The sequence below is a fragment of the Echiichthys vipera genome (assembly GCF_963691815.1).
Source record: "Echiichthys vipera genome assembly, chromosome: 12".
Lineage (NCBI taxonomy): Eukaryota > Metazoa > Chordata > Actinopteri > Perciformes > Trachinidae > Echiichthys > Echiichthys vipera.
Window position 1 is genome coordinate 2,951,240 of NC_139837.1, and position 21,606 is coordinate 2,972,845.

The following is a 21,606-nucleotide window of genomic DNA, read 5'->3' on the forward strand; positions in this document are numbered from 1 at the left end:
TCACAGTTACACTTTACACGCTCAGGGCTGCAAACAGATGCCACCGCAGAGGGTAAGTATCACACACACACGCGCACGCACACACACACACACACACACAGACACACACACACACACACACACACACACACACACAAACCTGTTGGACACGTCAGGAAGCAGGTGTAACCTAAATATCTGTTTAGGGTGTTTGGTGAGATAGCGTCCGTCAATATGCAGCAAACTCACAGAAACCCACAGAAAAGGGTCAAAAGACGGCGATTAGCTGCAGAAAAACACGCACCTGATGTTAGATCAACCGCTCAAATGTTTGCTCACGTGACACATCCTGTTGTCTCTGTTGACGCCACGAGGAGCGACCATCAAACAAACAAACACACGTATTGATTAGGGTTCAAGTAGAGCGGCTGATTGTGCGAACACAGGTTTGTTCAATCGCTCCTGTCAGTCAGAGCGGAGCTGGACACTGCATGTAGTTCACAGGATGTTGCACTGGTGGAGTGTGAGAGGAGAAATCATTGCAGTCACAAGAGAGTTCATGCAAGACAACAAGACATTGCATCATGATCACTGGTGTACTCTCCCGAGGCCCTTTCCCCCCCTGACCTGTGTGATTTGTCATTTGCTCGATCAAGTACAGGTTCAGTATAAACTCAAGCAGCTCATTGTTGGACTCATTATCTCCGTAGTGCTTTGTTCTTTTCAGGAAAAGTTGAAAAAAGCTCGTCATAAAGACCCATCTTCACAAACGCCTAACAAAATGATGCTTTATCCTGTACACCACAGTGTGAAATGGTCGTTCAAAATGCACGTGGAAGTGTTTAAAAGCTAGATTTACGCTCACAGGAGAAAGTGTGGAAGTGAAACTAAACTGTGAGTGTGCGGTTACAGCTCTGTGCAGGTCGCAGCGGTGCAAGTGTTAACCTGTTCTCGTACCAAACCAATGGAATGAGAGATGTTCAAATATTTGGGAGAGCGGCTTAGACTCGGTCAGGAGTCCAACTGCAAAAGTCTTCATCGTGTCAGAGAACACCTTTGACATTTTGAAGGAGTCGGAGGGAAAGCCTTCGTTAACATGTCTGCACAGTTTAACTGATTATACACAAGATCTTCCTTCATTCAAATATTTAGGTTTGACTCCAAACACGTGCTGAGCAGATCCTCCTTTCATGTCCGCAGGCTGGGCTGGCTCTGCGGACTGAGCCGGCGCCTTCGGAATATTTAAGGCAAAATAATATTAGCAATCATAAACAGCATGGGTTTCTCACAAAGACTTGGAAACTTCATCACAACTGACATCTTAAACACACTTCATCAGCATACAGAAGATGATTGTGCAATTTTCATCAAGAGCTTGAATTTCACATGAACATTTCCAGTTTTGCTGTGTTTATACCCAGTTACTTTATTTTCATGAAGTGCATTTGAAGTGAAATTGCATTTCTGAAAGGGGTGAAAACATGCCTACATGACATGGCAGTGTATGATGTGATCCTCCAGACAGTGGTGTGCAGAAGGGGGGGTGCTAAAGTGCTCTTTAGGGCTAAAACATGTGTTGAAGTGCCCTCATGGCAGCCAATACGTGTGCTAAAGTGTCCTGTTGGAGCCAATACGTGTGCTAAAGTGTCCTCTAGGCGCCAATACGTGTGCTAAAGTGCCCTCATGGCAGCCAATACGTGTGCTAAAGTGCCCTCATGGCAGCCAATACGTGTGCTAAAGTGTCCTGTTGGAGCCAATACGTGTGCTAAAGTGTCCTCTAGGCGCCAATACGTGTGCTAAAGTGCCCTCATGGCAGCCAATACGTGTGCTAAAGTGCCCTCATGGCAGCCAATACGTGTGCTAAAGTGTCCTGTTGGAGCCAATACGTGTGCTAAAGTGTCCTCTAGGCGCCAATACGTGTGCTAAAGTGCCCTCTAGGAGCCAAAACCTGTGCTAAAGTGCCCTCTAGGAGCCAAAACATGTGCTAAAGTGCCCTCTAGGAGCCAAAATGTGTGCTTAAGTGCCCCCTTGGGAGACAAAATGTGTGCTAAAGTGCCCTCTAGGAGCCAAAACATGTGCTAAAGTGCCCCCTTGGGAGACAAAATGTGTGCTTAAGTGCCCTCTAGGAGCCTATACGTGTGCTTAAATGCCCTCTAGGAGCCAAAACGCATGCTAAAGGGCCCTCAACGAGCCAAAGTGTGTGCTAAAATGCCTTCTAGGAGCCAAACGCGTGCTAAAGTGTCCTCCAGGAGCCAAAGTGCGTGCTAAAGTGCCCTCTAGGAGCCAATACATGTGCTAAAGTGCCCTCTAGGAGCCAATACATGTGCTAAAGTGCCCTCTAATAGCTAAAACTTGTGCTAAAGTGTCCTCTTGGAGCCAAAACATGTGCTAAAGTGTCCTCTAGGAGCATAAACATGTGCTAAAGTGCCCTCTAGGAGCCAAAACATGTGCTAAAGTGCCCTCTAGGAGCCAAAACAGGTGCTAAAGTGCCCTCTAAAAGTCTGTGCACGCCACTGCCTCCAGATGAGGACAGCCTTCGTAGCAGCGGTCTGTTATATATAGCGACGGCATGTTAGACAAATAACACACTGTAGAATTCCGTAATTGACCAATCAGAATCCAGGATTCACGAGGTCGTGTAATGAGATATAACATGTTAATGAGTGAGCTGTGGAGGTGCAGGCAGATTTCTGTTCCATCATACAGAGCTATACGTTTCCTCTCTTCTGCTAAGCTAAGCTAAGATAAGCTAAGCTAACCAGCTGCCGTCTCCAGACACAGTTTAACCACATGAATCTCATCCTCTCACTCTTGGCACGAAAGCAAATTTTCCAAAAACTAAGCTGCCTTTAAATATGATATTATAACACACAGTGTGTCCTTTATATATAAACACAGTAGTTCTCTAATATGAAATGTGGAACAGAAGGTTAAAGGGCCCTTATAGAGTAATGCTAAAGCCTGCACTTTTGAAACACGCTGACTCAGCTGTGTCAGGAGCACTGGCGGGCAGAACCTGCTGGTGTCTCTGTGGTGAGACAGCTCAGCACGTTAAACAAGGCCCTGACATGATACTCGCTCGTCCCTCATTTGCAGTGTCAACACCCGATGGAAACCTTGACCTTGTTACATGGAGAGGACAAGCACAACGGGTCCGTCTCATCAGAACCAACCTGGGACGCAGAGTTAGTTTGATATCCTGTGAACTTTATGTAACTTTGGTTTAACATCTTTATTGGGGCTAATGTCACATTATTCTATTCTGCTATTCAAATATCCCATCAGCAGTCTAAACAGTTAAAGGTAAAGCTGGTGAAGGTCAACAGGGCGGTCTGGTGAAAGGCCCTTTGGGACACAGGAGGGACTTCCGTTGTTCCAGGGAGGCCACATAAGGGCGCACTCACACTGTCCATCCGTACCGTGCCCAAACAGGTTTTACGGGTATAGTCTAGTTCCTTTGACTAGTGTGAGTGCAACCGTACAGCGCCTAGGAGCCAAACCATGTGCTAAAGTGCCCTCTAGGAGCCAAACCATGTGCTAAAGTGCCCTCTAGGAGCCAAACCATGTGCTAAAGTGTCCTCTAGGAGCTAAAGCGTGTGCTAAAGTTCCCTCTAGGAGCCAAAACATGTGCTAAAGTGCCCTCTAGGAGCCAAAGCGTGTGCTAAAGTGTTCTCTAGGAGCCAATACGTGTGCTAAAGTGTCCTCTAGGAGCCAAAACATGTGCTAAAGTGTCCTCTAGGAGTCAAAATATGTGCTAAAGTGCCCTCTAGGAGCCAAAACGTGTGCTAAAGTGTCCTCTAGGAGCCAATACGTGTGCTAAAGTGCCCTCTAGGAGCCAAAACGTGTGCTAAAGTGCCCTCTAGGAGCCAATATGTGTGCTAAAGTGCCCTCTAGGAGCCAAAACGTGTGCTATCACTCACCGTCTTTCATGGTGATCTCATCACTGCCCTCTTTGTCACATTTAGACTTTTATTTTGAAGCAGGAATGTGTGTAATCTGCGTGTTTCAGACTATGATACTTCTCAGATAGCACACACGCACACACGCACGCGTACACACACGCACGCACGCATACACACACACACACACACACACACACACACACACACACACACACACACACACACACACACACACACACACACACACACACACACGCACACACGCACACACGCACACACGCACACACACACACACACACAAACTGCCTTACTAGACAAGATGATAGCACTGATACACTGTTCCTTGTGTAAAAGTCACCTTGTGGGAGCAAAGGAGTCGTTAAATTACACTTTTACCGTCATTTACACTTAAAAAACACGTCTTCTCTGGTTCCTCATACGCTGAAGGGGCCTCGGTGAACAGTGAACTCGGCTGTGTGCATTAACTTCACCTTGGCAACGGACCTGCAGCATTTCTGGGTCAGGGAGACTTCAAGTTGGTTTATCAGCCTGTCACTCAGGCGGGTCACGATGAGCATCTGCACTGCTCGTGTTGTTTTTAGATAAGATAGCTGAGGTGAGGTGGTGCCGTTCAGTAGCTTGGGCTGACCTCTGACCTCACAGGTAGCGAGACAAACACAGTCGGATCATTATCCTGCCACTGAATAAATGATACTGTCGTGGATCAAGTCAAAAAGAAGCCCCTGCTTTATTGATAACACCCAGTATTTAGCTATTCTCTCAAACAGCGTGCTTAGAAGTGTGTATAGTACCCTACGCTTCCTGTTTGCTAGGCAACACTCTATGCCATCCCTTTGTAAAGGGTTATTTTGAGTGTGTGTAGGTGTGTGCAGTGATTTGACCGTGTGGAACGACTGAAGAACTGCTTCCTAGTCCCATTGTTTTATGTTTATGTTGTTTTTTTTCCCCCTCCAGCTTCTCGGTGGGAAGGAAACCTGCACAATCAGCCAGCGACTGTGCTTCACGTCGGTGTGTGTGTGTGTGTGTCTTTGGACATGCGTCGTTACATTTGTTCCCAGAATCAGAGGATCCACGGACAGAATGAGACGCGGTTGGTTTGAGAACACACTGCTGTTGGTGTGGTTCAACAGGACTTTTGATTCGTAATAAGTTTTAGTAACAATCAGCCTTTTATGTGTGATTTGCAGGGACGGTTTGGATGTTTGGAAGCGGGGTTGTGTGAGGCGCGCTCAGCCTGTTCTCGTTCCCGTGACGCGTCGCCACGCCCCCCAGTTTGGAGCGGCAGCTAAGTAATGTGCTGCTGTGGATGAGGGCAGCAGCTTCATGTATTTTAGCCCCCTTTATGTTCCCTGTATTTAGAGTATTTCATCACTTTACCTCACTGGCAGACAGTCCTGTTTAAGTTCACACAGAGGGAACCGAAGCTGTTCTGTGCTCTCCTCAAGGCCACCAGACTCAATTGACAAAAAAAAGTATTTATACCTCACAGAACGCTGGGATTGCTGGTTTAATGCTGCCACCATCTGTTGGTTTGGCTGTTAGGGTCGACTCACACTGTCCATCCGTACCGTGCCCAAGGACGTTTGATGGCTAAAGTCTAGTTCGCTTGACCAGTGTAAGTGCAACCGTACCGTGCCAAGGAGCAGTACGCTTCCTGTCCACGGCCCGTTTGGGAGAGGTGGGCTTTTGTAAAGCATGTTTGTACATGTACGAGCATGAGCGTGCGCACGTGTACGAGCACGAGGCCCACGGCGGTTCTGAGGTCATTTCCTGTGCGCCTGTTGGGACGTAGAAAAAAGAAGGAGGGACCATGCGCGGACATTTCAAACAATGGCGGCGAAAGGTTCACGTTGGTGTGATGCGGAGGTGGAGTGTTTACTGCAGATTTGGTCGATGAAAAGATTCAAAAACAGTCGACAAGACGCACAAAAACTCAGAGGTCTACGGAAAGATCTGGAAACAAAGCCACGCATCGCCATGACGTCATCAATGCGTGTGACGTGTTACGGCGTGATGACGTATAGGCAGCAAGAAGCATTCTCCGAGGCCCAGGTAGTGTGAGTACAAACGGGCCTGGAGGGGGGGACAAGGACCCTAAAGCACGGGGCACGGGACGGAGGCACAGTGGGAGTGCGCCCTATGTTAGCTGCTGCCCCCATCCACAGCAGGATGCTTTGCTTCTATACCTGTAGTCTGGTGCTAACTGTTATATATGATATACGGTATACCGTATATCATACAGTTTATACAGTTTATATATATGTAAGTACCTCATTCAACTTCAAACCCATCCGAACTATCCCTTTAAGTTGCATAATGCGTTAAAAAGCATGGAGCAGAAATTTAGCCGTGCATCAGGACGAACGTAAATTACAGATCACAGCCTGGAGGCAAGGTGCCGCCCTGACTGCACGGTTAGTGCACTGTGGAGGTCTAAACCGTAAAACCTGTTTGTGTACTGTGCGGATCTGGATCCCACTCCGAACATGGCTAACAGCTGTGCCAGTGCAGCTCGACTCTCTGATGCACTGATTCATCTCACGCTGCAGAGACGGTGGAAGCATCTGAACACTCTGCAGCTCTGATGTCCTTTGGCCTGCAGAACAAGCTCTTTCACAGCGTTTTGTCTCTGGGCTCTGCTTTTGTGCAACCACGCAACATAATCCCTCTGCCGTGTACTGGGGGCTTTTAACGTGACAATGAGGACAAATCAGATTCAATTTCCACTGAATACCAACTGGAAGGTGCCACGCCCTTTCCCTAGGTGGTGCTAACCAGTAAAGAGTCTCCAGCTGGGATAAAGAATGCATGGGGCTTTGTTTTTTTGCAGACCTGTTTTCTGGTATCACACCGGACACAAAAGCCTTATCAGCAATAAAATTCAGTACTAGCTGGTTACACGGGAGAGGAGGCGGGGGCGTGGGGCCTGTAGATATTCATGACCTCCCTCTCTACCACAGCACCACTGACTTCACACATCAACACCCATCAAGGCGTCGCGTGGGACACCGACAAGTGTGGGAAAACAGAATTACATGTATGCGTTTCGTGGCTCCAGGGGGTGCTACGGTCTGAGAAAATAGACCCTTATGATACAACACGATCTCAGACCCAAACAACAGAAGAGGGCGATTGATACTGATTTAAGGCGCACTCACACTGTCCTTCCGCACCGGGACAAAACAAGTTTTTTGGGTAAAGTCTAGTTCGTTTGACCAGTGTGAGTGCAACCGTAGCGCGCCTAAGAGCGGCACGCTTGCCGTCCACGGCCCGTTTGGGAGAGGTGGGCTTTTGTAAAGCACGTTTGCACATGTACGAGCACGAGCGTGCGCCTGTGTACGAGCACGAGGCCTACGGCGGTTCTGAGGTCATTTCCTGTGCGCCTGTTGGGACGTAGAAAAAAGAAGGAGGGACCATGCGCGGACATTTCAAACAATGGCGGCGAAAGGTTCACGTTGGTGTGATGCGGAGGTGGAGTGTTTACTGCAGATTTGGTCGATGGAAAGATTCAAAAACAGTCGACAAGACGCACAAAAACTCCGAGGTCTACGGAAAGATCTGGAAACAAAGCCACGCATCGCCATGACGTCATCAATGCGTGTGACGTGTTGCGGCGTGATGACGTATAGGCAGCAAGAAGCATTCTCCGAGGCCCAGGTAGTGTGAGTACAAACGGGCCTGGAGGGGGGGACAAGGACCCTAAAGCACGGGGCACGGGACGGAGGCACAGTGGGAGGGCGCCCTAACACACTGCTCTTCCAGGTAGTGTCTAGTGAAGGCCTTCAGACTTTAAGTTTCACTGTTCATTTTCAATGGCTTATGAAGAAACACAAAAAAGTCTCACGGTTAATGGTCCCACGGCTCCAAGTTCACGCCCTCATATCCTTAACTGCTGGTCAGTTGAAGGACAAGTGGAGCGGTCACATAACAATGCAATGGAAAAGTCCTGTCGTGTCACAAACGTGGCCTCGAGGAGGAGGGGATAAGGATAAGGCGCCGCTCTTCTTGAGAATTCTTTAATATTGACCCCTAAAATAAATAAATAAATAAATGGGATTATCACAAGGTCACCTGTGACAAGTCTCGTCTAGTCCTGTTTTGCATAATCTCAGATTGGGGTTAACGGATCCATTGTTCCAGTTTGGAGCGTTTCCTGTGAAAGGCGCTCCGGGTACGGTTGAAACAGGCGAGCAGAGCTGCAGAGTCAACGCCACGGGTTGTTTATGTTACGCTCTGGGCCTCATGCACGGGCTTGTCTGAGCTCCACTGAAGGTGTAAGTCAGAGAGGAAATGCCGTGGGGGTGAGCGGGGGCATGCCATCGCTCCGCGGTACGAGCTCTGACTTCCTGTTACTGCAGTGACTTTAACAACTGTTCAGGAAAACCGAGATTAGTGTTTCCAGTGCACGAGGCGAGATCCAAACACACTTCAGGTCGTATCAGGGTTCAGAGTTCACTCCCATTATCAGCACACGTTATCGCTCGGGGCTGTTCACGTATATTATTTAATGACAGGATTACGGCACTAAAAAGGAAGAGATAAACACAACCTTGTCAACAAAACCGGCCTGTTTAACGTCTGCACTGGAAAAAGTAACGTGTAGGATTTACTTCATAATAACCACGTAACAGTTTGCACTTCATTTTTTAAAGTACATTTTACCGCTGGACACCAAGAACACGTCACTGAACGATATCAAGTGTAACGTATTTGCCTTTACGCGTAACGTTTGTGAAGAAATGGAGCAAATGTGACTGAATTCTGCTCAATTTATAAGTTGTATTTATCTCAATGAACTAAGTGAAGTCTAAAACAGTTCTCATAAAAAGGAAATTGTTGTTAATGTGTAGATTTTAGTGCTTTTATTTAAATTATGTTGAATTAATTGGTTGTATGAATACTGACTAACACATGTTGCACTGCAATGATGCTTAAGGGCGCACTCCCACTGTGCGTCCGTCCCGTGCCCCGTGCTTTAGGGTCCTTGTCCCCCCCTCCAGGCCCGTTTGTACTCACACTACCTGGGCCTCGGAGAATGCTTCTTGCTGCCTATACGTCATCACGCCGTAAGACGTCACACGCATTGATGACGTCATGGCGATGCGTGGCTTTGTTTCCAGATCTTTCCGTAGACCTCGGAGTTTTTGTGCGTCTTGTCGACTGTTTTTGAATCTTTTCATCGACCAAATCTGCAGTAAACACTCCACCTCCGCATCACACCAACGTGAACCTTTCGCCGCCATTGTTTGAAATGTCCGCGCATGGTCCCTCCTTCTTTTTTCTATGTCCCAACAGGCGCACAGGAAATTATGTCAGAACCGCCGTAGGCCTCGTGCTCGTCAGCGGTCCGTGGCCTGCAACCGTACCACTCCTAGATGCGGTACGGTTGCACTCACACTGGTCAATGGAACCAGACTTTAGCCATGAAACGTGCTTGGGCACGGTACGGATGGACAGTGTGAGAGCGCCCTCAGCCGTGTGAATGGTTGTCTGTCTCTGTTCGTCTCTATGTGTCCTGTGATAGACTGGCGTCCTGTCCAGGGTGGACCCCGCCTCAAGCCCGATGTCAGCTGGGATCACCTCCAGCCCCCCCTCGCGACCCCGACAGGGACAAGAGGCTGAAGATGAATGAATGAATGAATGTGAAGCGACTATAAATCATTTAAATTGTATTTGTAAATATAGAATAAAATGTAGTAATCAGTGAATTTATGAATAAAGTGTGTAAAAATGTAACTGTTTACTTCAAATATTCTACTTTCCTCTGAATTTAAATTTGACTTTGTACCCAAAAGTCATTTTTTCCAGTGTGCTCTCACTGAAGGATCGTATTGTTCTCTATATAGCAGCTAACATCAACTAACATATGAAGTACAGTCATTGTAACGCAGAGGAATTCCATGCATTTGTGCTTTTTTATCATTGACGCTGACACAAAGCTTTCATTCTATAGCAACCATAAGTCATAACCACAGCAGGCGCTCCATCACCGCCTCATATGACAGCAGTCACAAGTTCATACGCTGAGGAACAGTCGCTGTAATTCAGCGTATTGTCATCTTTACACATCTTTGTCCCCTACGTGGTCTCATGGGAGGGCGTATAAATAGCACGCCACTTTTCATGACTTTCATGACATTTCGCGTGCATGTCTACGCATATTAAGCTTTTCGTGTGTCATGGGTTTGGGGTTGGGGTTAGGGTTTAAGGGTTAGGGTTAGGGGTTAGGAATTGGGGTTAAGGGTAGGGGTTAGGGTTAGGGTTGGGGTTAGGGTAGGGGTTAGGGTTAGGGTTAGGGTAGGGGTTAGGGTTAGGGTAGGGGTTGGGGGTTGGGGTTAGGGTTGGGGTTAAGGTTAGGGGTTAAGGGTTAAGGGTTAGGGTTAAGGGTTAAGGGTTAAGGGTTAGGGTAGGGTTAGGGTAGGGTTAGGGTAGGGTTAGGGGTTAGGGTTGGGGTTAAGGGTTAAGGGTTAGGGTTAGGGTTAGGGTTAAGGGTTAAGGGTTAGGGTAGGGTTAGGGTTGGGGTTAGGGTTAGAGTAGGGGTTAGGGTGAAGGTTAAGGGTTAGGGTTAGGGTTAGGGGTTAGGGGTTAGGGTTAGGGCATTTCACGCCCGTTATTTCAGCCATCCTTCACATGAAATATTGATTTAAAAACAACCCTCTGACAGAAAGCTCCACCACTTCATATTTCTCCGCCACCACGTGGGTTTTCCCTCAATGACATTTGTGCGTGACATGACAACGCCATCTCTGCACTATACAAGTCAATTGAGACTACATGGCGTGAAATGACACGCAACAATCATGACATGCGTTGTAATTATACGCGAGATGGCTTGAGAGAAATAGCGTGTTTCATTCACACGCCTTTTGGTGAGACCAGGCTGTTGTCCCGCGCTCTGTAACAGACGTGAGTGAGCCGACAGCCTGGAGAACGCATCCTCTCAGCCTCTGCTGTGTCTGCTCAGGCCTTGATCTTCAGATGAGGCTTTAAAAAACAACAACTATGTTACAAAAGGACGTTTCAGGGCAACAACAAGAAGAGCAACATGGGTTCAGTGAGGTTGAGAGGAGAGAACGCTGCAGCGACAGTGTAACAGGGCCGTATCTTCTGTAACCTATTAGCCGCACTCTTGCTCATTCGTCGCTTTGACTTTTACCATCAGACCCAATAAAACAGTTTGCAAGTGTTATAACAATAAACCCTCACTAATAAAAGCCTTTAATCAATCCTATGGGTTTTTGATTGTTTCTGGGTGGGGACGGAGCCTCGGTTACCCCAGGTTTACAACATTGTTTGACGGTTACGTAAGGATTCAGTGACTTTGTAGCGCCTGTGCATGGAGTTCACACTATCACAAGGTCGAGTTTTCTTTGTCGAATGAACTCGTGCAGCCCTGCTTTCCTCCTGAAGTGCTACGGGGGGGGACGTGCCGGTTCAGAGTGTGTGCTCATTCGGAGCGGAACATTTGCTTTGGTCTACAGAAGTGCAGACTTCTCCAGAACCGCTCTTCCGATTGATTTCTCCTTTTTTATATATTATAAAAATATAATATTTGTCGGGGGAGTAGTGAAACACAGATTTGGACCCAATTCAAAATAGCTGAGAAACATTCGAGACACAAATGGGCGCCGCTCACGTGGACGGATTCATTCTGAGCCCCAGAATCAAGGGTGGAGACGTACCGTTCAAAAGTTACAGGCCAAAAAGTCAAGTTTGTGGCCAAAGCGCACCAAATTTAACACTTCAAACCGTAAGAATGGGCGACACGGTAGAGTGGTGGTTAGCACTGTCATCTCACAGCGAGTGGGTTGCCGGTTCGAATCCCGGCTGGTACCCTTCTGTGTGGAGTTTGCATGTTCTCCCCGTGTCTGCGTGGGTTTTCTCCGGGTTCTCCGGTTTCCTCCCACAGTCCAAAGACGTGCAGGTGTTCGGTTCATTGATGACTCTAAATCACCCGTAGGTGTGAATGGTTGTCTGTCTCTGTTCGTCTCTATGTGTCCTGTGATAGACTGGCGTCCTGTCCAGGGTGGACCCGCCTCACGCCTGATGTCAGCCCTAATTGGCTCCAGCCCCCCTGTGACCCCGACAGGGACAAGAGGTTGAAGATGAATGGTGGAATAATCTGCAGAATACTCAATTGCAAAACCATCCGATAGCTGCAGCCCTCGTCTACACCACGTGTTTTACGCCCTGGTGACCAACTTGACTCGGTTTGACACAAATGTTTGGCTTCAGGGTATTTTATCAAATCATTATGCTCCATTTTTTACAGGAGAGAGGGCCCTGAAGCCAACGTCCGCATTTCAGGTTGCCAGAAAAACGTGTTTAGACTCCACAGGCGTGCAGAGCGAGAGACATCTCAGCTATGTCGGCCGTCCACACAACACAGCAGCATGAACTCAGGTCAACAACAGCTCAGTTACACTAAAATAAGCTCAGTATATTAGTTTATATGAAACATTTGACACAATTTCAACCTGATTTATGAATGAACCCTTTATTAAATGCTTACTCTGTAGCGTAAGCTGCAGGTCTGATCACTTATCCCTGTTTTTGTGTTGTGTACTTGTGTGTAATTGCGGTGACTGTGTAACATGGATTGGTATTTCAGGTTATCGCCGACCTTTTATCTGTTGTGCGCTTCACAGTCAGACACAGATCTGCAAACACGCTCGCAGGTTCACTTAGACAAACTCAGACGGACACATCAAACACGCAAAAGTCATTATTGTGTCCGCGCGACGCACTCTGGGGCCCTTAAGCGACGCGGAGCCTCTGTAGTCGTCCGGGGTTATCAGGGAGCGTGTAAACAGACCACTGTTTCAGCTCAATTAAGTCCGGAGATGTGGAAATTTATGGCAGTTGAGCAACAGGTCAAGTCATGGTCGACTTTTCTGTTGTGTAGGAATTCTACGGTGTGTGTCACAAACACGCCTCTGCTCTGTTGTGTTGTGTGTAAGGTGGGAGTAGGAGCAACAGAAGAGTGTGTTACGGGATTTAGGGCGCACTCACACTGTCCTTCCATCCTGTGCCCCGTGCTTTAGGGTCCTTGTCACCCCCTCCAGGCCCGTTTGTACTAAGAGCGTACTCACACTGTCCTCCTGGACCGCGACCCGGACTTTAGGGTACTTGTCCCCCCTCCCTCTCCCCCCGCGCCCCAGCCCCGTTTGCACTCACACTGCCTGGGCCTCGGCCAATGCTTCTTGCTGTCCATACGACATCACGCCGTAACACGTCACACGCATTGATCGCGTGTGTGTGGCTTTGTTTAGAAATCTTTCCACAGACCTCAGAGTTTTTGTGCGTCTTGTCGACTGTTTTTGAATCTTTTCATCAACCAAATCTGCAGTAAACACTCCACCTCCGCATCACACCAACGTGAACCTTTCACCGCCATTGTTGTTGTTGTTAAATGTCCGCGCATGGTCCGTCCTTCTATTTACATGTCCGAACAGGCGCACATAACGCTACTGCCGTAGGGCTCGTGCTCGTGCTCGCACACGTGCGCACGCTCGTGCTCGTACATGTGCAAACGGCTGCGCTAAAGCCCACCTCTTTCAAGCGGGCCGTGGACGGTCCGCTGGCCGAAGTTATGCGCGGAGCGGGTGGACTCACACTGCTTAAAGGTACTAGGCTTTAGCTGAAAAAACGGTTTTGGCCCCGGCCAGAAGGACAGTGTGAGTAGGCTCTGACATTACCTGGGCCTCGGAGAATGCTTCTTGCTACCTATACGTCATCACGCTCGTGCTCGTACATGTGCAAACACGCTCTACAAAAGCCCACCTCTCTCAGACGGGCCGTGGACGGCAACTGGCCGCAGTTATGCGCGGAGCGGTTGCACTCACACTGGTCAAACGCACTAGGCTTTACCCGAATAACCTGTTTTGGCCCGGTGCGGAAGGACAGTGTGAGTGCGCCCTTACTTTCCACATTTGGAAAAACTAACTAACCTAAACCAAACTAACAGATATGTTTGCCAATGCCACCACAAGTTTGACGACTGTTACAGCGGGTGCAGGGTCAAATGCAGCAGGAGCATTTCAGGGGGATTCAGAGGAAGAGGAGGAGGAGGAGGAGGAGAGGCGTGACCCAGCAGGGACATGCTGAGGGAGAGGTCAGAGTAGCCGCTGTAGGGAGGGTGAAGGGCTGTCCTGCGTTGTTTCCATTTTGACGCGTAAGCCGGGCTGGATGTGTTCAGGTTTTCCCCGGGTTTACAACATTGTTTGACGGTTACGTAAGGATTCGTCAAACAGTGACTTTGTAGCGCCTGTGCATGGAGTTCACACTATCACAAGGTCGCGTTTTCTTTGTCGAATGAACTCGTGCAGCCCTGCTTTCCTCCTGTGTGGCTGCTTGAAGTGCTGCGGGGGGGGGGGGGGGGGGGGGGGGGGGACGTGCCGGTTCAGAGTGTGTGCTCATTCGGAGCGAGACATTTGCTTGGCCTACAGAAGTGCAGACTTCTCCAGAACCGCTCTTCCGATTGATTTCTCCTTTGACACTGCACTCCCTTTCGTCCTCAGCGACACACCCGCCAAGTGTGAAGTCCATCGGATGAATGTTTCTTGAGATATGTGAAGGACAATTATACGTTCGTACGCAGACTGACAGATTCCTTCCTTAAGGGCGCACTCCCACTGTGCCTACGTCCCGTGCCCCGTGCTTTAGGGTCCTTGTCCCCCCCTCCAGGCCCGTTTGTACTCACACTACCTGGGCCTCGGCGAATGCTTCTTGCTGCCTATACGTCACCACGCCGTAACACGTCACACGCATTTATGACGTCATGGCGATGCGTCGCTTTGTTTACAAATCTTGTGTTTTGTTCAGGTTTTATTGTGAAATGGGGACGTCTCGTTTACATGATTCATCATTTCAACGTCATAATCAGCTGTTCTTCGTCCATCGGCTCGTAACAGGAACACAATCTAAACCAGGGGTGTCATCCCATCCAGTAAAGAGTCGCTGTGGCTGCAGGTTTTCATTTCACCCGAGCAAGAACACACCTGATCCAACAAATCCAACTGTGTGGAGGCGGTTCAGGTGGTTGAGTAAGTCCAGTCAGGTGTGTTCTTGTTGGGTCTAAATGAAAACCTGCAGCCTCAGCGACTCTTTACTGGATCAGTTTGACACGTGTGATCTAAATAACCACGGTGGGCCGCCATGGTCCCAGCCCAGCCCGGCCCTTTAGCTTTCAGTCATCGTGCAGAGATACGGAGGGAGTGAAGCCAGTGTGTAAAGAATGCTACAGCTTTCGTGTTGGAGTGCACAGCCACACGCTGCATGGACGGCTTTGACCCCGTCGTGTGTACACCCAGACATGTTTTGGCACGAGTGTGCAGTTAATGAGTACTCAGAGGACGGTGACCTCTCAGTGTTTTGCGGGCGGTGTTTTGGGCAGGTCGCTGCGGCCTGGGGTTATTATCTGTCTGCACTGCCCTGTTGTTAGTGAGACGCTTCGAGGGCGGCCTCGATCGGGCACTGTGACGTGAGAGTAAAGACAAAAACAAGGATGAGAAGAGGGGCGGCGGTGCTCACATGTCAGCCGCCGTCACCAGACAAACACCTCAGGTAGATAGGGATCTTCTCAGTGACTCAGTCAGCACACAAACACAGGTGCTTTGTCAGTGTTTAGTCTGCCTCCTCTCGACCTGTAGACGTCCACTCACGTGCCGTAGTGTGTCACAGTGTACGGCAGCTGCGCTCAGAATAGTTTGGGACGATGCAAATGAAAGAAATGTTCAAGTTTGGATTTTTAGTCCCCACTTGTTCAGCTCGTGCAAAGCCACCCTTGAGTTTGGCCCTCAGCGCTTCTGCCCTCGTGCTATCGTTCCTCCTGTACCCGCCCGCTGTCGCCAACTCAGCACAATCTGTCCACTCGTCTGTCTGCGGTAATTGTTGGGATTTGCGCGAAGCTCAGCCGATGCCTCGTAAGGGAAAGTAAATAAGGACTCAGACAGTCAGGTTCAAACGTGCACAGACAGAGGGCGGCAGTAGCTCAGTCCAGTCCAGACTCGACTGGGAACCGTAGGGTTGCCGGTTCGAGTTCCTGTGTGGAGCCTGGACTGGTGGCGTGGACGGAGAGGTGCCAGTTCATGTCCTGGACACTCCATTGGCAGCCTCCTCGCTCTGACATCTCTCCATTAATTGCATGTATATAGGTCCTGTTTGTGCATGTGTGTATTTCGGGCCTGTGTGTGTGTGTGTGTGTGTGTGTGTGTGTGTGTGTGTGTGTGTGTGTGTGTGTGTGTGTGTGTGTGTGTGTGTGTGTGTGTGTGTGTGTGTGTGTGTGTGTGTGTGAATAATTCTTCTTCTCTTGAGCTGTCACAGACGGGGGAGTTTGAGGAAGGTCGACTCTGAAGTGTGTCACAGAGGGAGGGAGCTGGGTTAGGGAGGAGGGAGGAGGGAGGAGAAGAGTAACGCACGCCGGACTGTAGAGGCAGGATGAGCACGCTGTCCTCCCATTGGCTCAGCACGGGGAGTTCAGGTCCAATGAGTGGGAAGGAGAGGGACACGCATAAGGCAAACACATCAGTTGACTAATCCTGGAGCGAGATGTGAAAGACAGAAATGACCCCCGAATAAAAAGAGAAGCGAGCGGACAGTGGGGTAAACAGCCCGTGTGTGTGACTGACTCCTGTGGGAGAATGCGATCATTGATCCGTGCGTTTAATGATTACACCAGGAACAATCCTCCGGGCCACGGCAATGAGGTTTTATCACCTGGAAGTTCAGACCTCCACCGAAACTCATTTACAGCAGCGATAGTTGAACTGCAGCACGGTTATCTGAGTGCAGCTGATTCCCAGCAGGATCAGAACAGAACAGATGCTTTTCCCGTCAATGATTCATCATCACAGTAAAATCATGATGACACCGGGTGCAGCTGACGACGTGTTATTATGGGTCACACTCAATATTTAAGTCCTGAATGCAATGAACCGCAAGGGTGCTGTACGAGTACAGTGTCACGTACCCACACACCCTCAACCCTGACTTCTAGAGTATATGCTAATATATCAATATATAATAATGTATTAGCCGTTATGGTGCTAAAATTAATGTGTATTTAAATTGAAGGTGCTTTTGCGCTCATTTCATAAACTCTGAGCATTTCCACCCTCTTTTCAGACGGGTGAGGGCGCGGGATGTTTGTTTTTTCATGTTTTATTCATCAAAATAAACAAATATTATTTATGTATTTACAATAAAAAGTTACCATCATACTCCTTCCACCATAGTCCTTCCATTTTAAAACACATTACACAACTTTAAGTATTCTTTAAAGCACAGTTGAACCCACGTTTGTGTGTTTTCAGTCCGGTTAAGAGTTTGCGGTTTGCGTACGATGTCAATACTCTCTGCGGTACCAGCGCCACACACACACACTTCACCCAAATAAACCAAAATAAATACATGAAAAACCATATTTACATAACTCTTTCACATCAACAAACAAAAATCGTGTGGCTGGGCCCTGAAATAACCATGCCCCATTCCCACTCCAACTAACCATGCTCCTGAACCCCATTCACCCCCACACAGATCCAAGCATTCACACTTTGTACACGACCGAACTGAGCACTGAGTCTCTCACACAACAAGATCCAAACCTTAAAATGAGTAAAACCCAAACGTCTCACTCACACTTTAAACTCCCATCCAATTAACTCTCCCACTATCTCACTCCTATCCTTTCTCACAAGATCAATCGAATATATGCACAAAACACTAAAGCAAACCCACAAAAACACATACAATACACAGAGACAATACATGCACACCCAACTAATCAGTTTCACATTCCAGCAGCAGGTCAACAGTAGATGTCCCATACAGCTCAACACTGTGTCGAGGTTTTCTCCTCAAAAATCCTTAAACATCCTCTTTTGTTAGGCTTCAGATCAGGGGTGTCCAGTCCTGCTCCTGGGGGCCACTGTCCTGCATGTTTTAGGTTTCTCTGCTCTAACACGCCTGAATCTAACCATTTCTAAACCTGTGAAGAGCTTCAGCCGCTTGATAACGAGCACATCATTAGACTCAGGTGTGTTAGAGCAGAGAGAAACCTAAAACATGCAGGACAGTGGCTCCAGGAGCAGGGTTGGGCCCCCCTGCTTCAGAACATTACAATGGAAGTATAAGATGATTCTCATGCTTTATTCTGTCTCATAAGTTGACGCAGCATTTTTCCCTACCACTGGAGAGCTGATAGAAATGGTCAAAACAATCCCTCCAAAATAAGAGACCTTTAGAAACACTAAAGACAAAATGCATTTTATGATTTGCTATTAAAAAACCCTTTGACGTTTGAAGATTTCTGCAGGAAGGAGATTTTTCTGCGATGGGATGGCGAGCACTGTGTTGTGTAAACTGCTCAGACACACCGTTATTGTCTGTATCTGTAGCGAAGGCCCTCCACCTCCTGAAGGCTCCAGGGCTCTAATCTTTGACTGTTAAGTTTCATTGAACTGAATGTTTATTTGATGTGGACACAGCAATTACACTGGACAAACCAGATGCACTGTTGAGTGTTTTGGCACTGTGAGAGGCTGCTCGGTTCGGTCGTGTACAAAGTGTGAATGCTGTGATCTGTGTGGGTGTGAATGAGGTTCAGGAGCATGGTTAGTTGGAGTGTGAATGGGGCACGGTTATTTTAGTCAGCACGTGCTAACTCGCAACACCTGAATGTATGAATGTAGTCCCGTCCCATCATTACGAGACCTGATGAACAGAGACTTCAGGGCTGCAACGTTGTTTTCATTCATCTTCAGCCTCTTGTCCCTGTCGGGGTCACGGGGGGCTGGAGCCGATCCCAGCTGATATGGGGTGTGAGGCGGGGTCCACCCTGGACAGGATGCCAGTCTATCACAGGACACATAGAGACGAACAGAGACAGACAACCATTCACACCTACGGGTGATTTAGAGTCATCAATGAACCGAACACCTGCACGTCTTTGGACTGTGGGAGGAAACCGGAGAACCCGGAGAAAACCCACGCAGACACGGGGAGAAACTCTGGGTTCACTAACTACGCTGATGATGCTGTGTTTTGTGTGTAGGGACTCTTCTCATGCTGCTGCAGAGGTTTGCTGTTATTTTCAGCAGCATTAGTGGTTAAAAAAGACCTTTGAATGCCTTCACCGTGCTGCCCCGAGCTACGGCAGGCTGTTAGCAACAGTACAGGATTTCTCCGTTAATAGTTTTTATATGAAAAAACTGTCTCTGTGTCTTATTTGATGAGTGTTTGTGCCGAAGAAGACCCTGGGAGGATTCTACGCCGGTATTTCCCTTTAACACAGTTTTCAGAATGGGCTCGTTGGGTCAGATGGTACAAACGCAATAAAGGTCACACACCCACATGACGGCCGGGACGGCCAGGATGGATTTCATGTGACCTGCTGCTGCTGCCACATGTGCATACACAGACCTTTGTGTCAGTGCATTCTGTGCTGTTTCCTGAGTGGCTGCACGTCACATGTTTACACAAACAAGTATAAATTGTTAGTGTGATGCGTCGGGTCGAGCGTCTTCTGGCGACCGTCTAAACCTGATCATGAGTGTTGTGCATGTTTGGGGTGAACGAGTGCGTTTGCAGCAGCGTGACACGCACGCGGAAGGTGCTCGTCTTGACCTTCGAATCAACACACTCCACCAAGTTGACGCTTCAGTCTAATATCAATTCACCCAGAGTAAACCTTCCAGCGCACTCTGTTGCAGCTGTACAGTCGTGCATGCACACAGCTGCAAGACACACACACGAGCAGACACACCCCCATATTTCAAATACTCTCCGTAGACGTGTGTGTGTGTGTGCGTGTGTTACATGTGATTTGTTATGTAAGGTGACAGCATGAGCTCTTTGCTGGTTCTTGTTTTTTATGCTGATGGTAGTGAGACGTTAGAGCACAGGGAGGTGTGAAGGGTTCATGGTAGTGTCGCAGTGGCACAGTGGGGCTCACTTTACTAGTTTTGCACATTAGTAAATGGACTTGTACTTATAAAGCGCCTTTCTAGTCTTCTGACTACTCAAGGCGCTTTCACAGTGTTTGTCACATTCACCCGTTCACACAGACATTCACACTGATGGCTGTGGACATCTACAGACCATCTAATCTAACCACTCACACCACATTCACACACCCATGTGCAGCACGGGGAGCAATTCGGGGTTCAGTGTCTTGCCAAAGGACACTTCGACATGTGGACCGGGGGAGCTGGGGATTGAACCATCAATCTCTCGAATGGAGGACGACCCACTCTTCCCTAACCCCAACCCCTTACCCTAACCCCAAACCCCTAACCCCTAACCCTAACCCCTAACCCTAACCCCTAACCCTAACCCTAACCCCAACCCTAACCCTAACCCCTAACCCTAACCCTAACCCCTAACCCTAACCCCTAACCCCTAACCCCTAACCCCAACCCCTAACCCTAACCCTAACCCCTAACCCCTAACCCTAACCCCAACCCCTAACCCTAACCCTAACCCCTAACCCCTAACCCTAACCCTAACCCTAACCCTAACCCCAACCCTAACCCTAACCCCTAACCCTAACCCTAACCCCTAACCCTAACCCCTAACCCCTAACCCCAACCCCTAACCCTAACCCTAACCCCTAACCCTAACCCCAACCCCTAACCCTAACCCCAACCCCTAACCCTAACCCTAACCCCTAACCCTAACCCCAACCCCTAACCCTAACCCCTAACCCCTAACCCTAACCCTAACCCCTAACCCTAAACCCTAACCCGACCCCTAACCCTAACCCTAACCCCTAACCCCTAACCCTAACCCTAACCCCTAACCCCTAACCCTAACCCCTAACCCTAAACCCTAACCCCTTACCCTAACCCTAACCCTAACCCTAACCCTAACCCTAACCCTGAGCCACTGTCGGTTAATACAGTAGTATTGCTTGTATGCTTGTTGGTAGAACTGCTGGGGTTTGTTCACCATTTTTGAAATAGTGAAAAGTGCCAATCCTAACTTTCAAGTTTAGGCAGCTGAATCCCACTGTAAAAAAAGAAAGACTGACGGACAATTCCTGTAAAAAATACAGTAGCACAGTAGAAAACGGTCAAAATGTGCAAAGTGATTAAACAGCCCGCTTGAAAGAGGTGGGCTTTAGCGGAGCCGTTTGCACATGAGCACGAGCGTGCGCACGTGTACGAGCACGAGCCCTACGGCGGTAGCGTTATGTGTGCCTGTTCGGACATGTAAATAGAAGGAGGGACCATGCGCGGACATTTAACAACAACAACGGCGGTGAAAGGTTCACGTTGGTGTGATGCGGAGGTGGAGTGTTTACTGCAGATTTGGTCGATGAAAATATTCAAAAACAGTCGACAAGACGCACAAAAACTCCGAGGTCTACGGAAAGATCTGGAAACAAAGCCACATACACGCAATCAATGCGTGTGACGTGTTACGGCGTGATGACGTATAGGCAGCAAGAAGCATTGGCCGGCCCTGGCAGTGTGAGTACAAACGGGGCTGGGGGGGGGGGGGGGGGGGGACAAGGACCCTAAAGCACGGGGCAGTGTGAGTGCACCCTTAATCACACTAAAAAACTCTTAAAATGTTCATTTTGCATAACGGTGTTGTATGTAAATAGACCATTTCCTGTATTTTTTACATGTAAAAGTTAGTTTAGCTTAACTCAAAGCTCACGGTGCATCAATAAAAGATCAAATTAACAGGGAATTGA